This window comes from Colobus angolensis, unplaced genomic scaffold, assembly GCF_000951035.1.
Source record: "Colobus angolensis palliatus isolate OR3802 unplaced genomic scaffold, Cang.pa_1.0 Scaffold121, whole genome shotgun sequence".
NCBI lineage: Eukaryota > Metazoa > Chordata > Mammalia > Primates > Cercopithecidae > Colobus > Colobus angolensis.
In genome coordinates, this window is record NW_012113253.1 from 1,875,047 (window position 1) to 1,876,588 (window position 1,542).

Genomic DNA, 1,542 nt, shown 5'->3' on the forward strand with positions numbered 1-1,542 from the left:
GACCAGCCTGGCCAACATGGTGAAACCCTCTCTCTACTAAAAATTCAAAAAATAGTGGTGGCACATACCTGCAGTCTCAGCTACTCAGGAGGCTGAGGTAGGAGAATCGCTTGAACCCAGGAGGCAGAGGTTACAGTGAGCTGAGATTGTGCCACTATACTTCAGCCTAGGCAACACAGTGAGACTCCATCTCAAAAGGAAAAAAAAAAAATCTCTGTGAAAAATGACATTGGAATTTTGATAGGGATTGAACTGAACATATAGATCTCCTTGAATACCATGGGCATTTTAACAATATTGATTCTTCCAGTTCATGAAAATGAGATATTTTCCATTTATTCATGTCTTCAATTTTTTTCATTAATACTTTATAGCTTTCTATACACAGGTCTTTCACCTAGGGGAAATGTATTCCTAAACATTTCTTTGGTAGCTATTGTTAATGGTTTCTTTTTTTAAAAAAAGAAACAAAGCATTTAATGTACAATCTACTCCATTTGGCAATGTGTACTGGGAGATAAAAAACTTATCTACTACCAGAATATAACAAAAGGAAAATGTGACTTAAGAAGTGATCTCAGGTCCATAGCTCTTCAGTTCTTCCAAATTTGTAGATCAGAGTGTTTGGGTAACATCTGCACCAAAAAGAATCCACATGGAAGCAATAAGTGACCCAAACATCAACATGAAACCAATGAAAAAACCAAACTCGAGCACCTGTTCTTCCAAGACAGCCGCTTTCATAGCTATCACCTGTCACCTGAGCATTGGATACAGCATTTATCATGAAGAAAGCCAATGTGGAAAATACACTACATGTGTGAAAGGCATGGTTCAACTGTTCTGGCTTAGAATACATCACAGCTGCATCAATCATTATCCACCAGCCTGTAAAAAACAATATACCTGCGACAACAGACGCCACAGCATTTCTTCTCTCGCTCCAGTCAATACACTCACATTCTGGCCAACGAAAATTATCTAGGAAGCCCGCCATTTTTACTTCTTAAGCATAAATGTGTCATTAAATGCTGTATCCCAGCTTCCTCAAACGCCCACGCCTGCTTCAGGCGCGCGCGCAGGAAGGAGACTGCTGCGCCACGGGCCGGCCGGCGTCCTCCGGCTCCACCTCATTCCCGGGAGCCGGGAGCTGGAGGCCGGCGCGAGCCTAGGGCGCCGGTGAAGCTGTTAATGGTTTCTTAAGAAATGAAGTTCAGTGAATAAAAATGCTACTAATCTTTCTACGTTGATTTTCTATTCTGTGATTTTATTACATTTGTTTACTAGTTCTAACAGTTTTTGTGGCAGTTTTTAGGGTTTTCTATATAGAAAAGTATGTCATCTACAAACTGAGACAATTTAAACTTCTTCCTTTCCAAGTCAGATGACTTTTTTTTTCCTCTTGCCTAATTGCTCTGGCTAGGGCTTCCAGTACTATTTTGATTAAAAGTTATGAGAGTGGGGACTTTTGTCTTGTTCCTGATCTTAGAGGAAAAATGTTCAACTTTTCACCATCGAGTATGATGTCAGCTGTTGATTTGC

The 1,542-nt window shown here is 40.4% G+C and overlaps 1 pseudogene across 1 annotated transcript; it reads right to left on the minus strand.

The window, feature by feature from the left end:
• Positions 1-462: 462 nt before the first annotated feature.
• Positions 463-1,158, minus strand: LOC105503890 (annotated as a pseudogene). The gene has a single exon (XR_001000546.1). The product of XR_001000546.1 is annotated as a transmembrane protein 50B pseudogene (transcript).
• Positions 1,159-1,542: the final 384 nt, after the last annotated feature.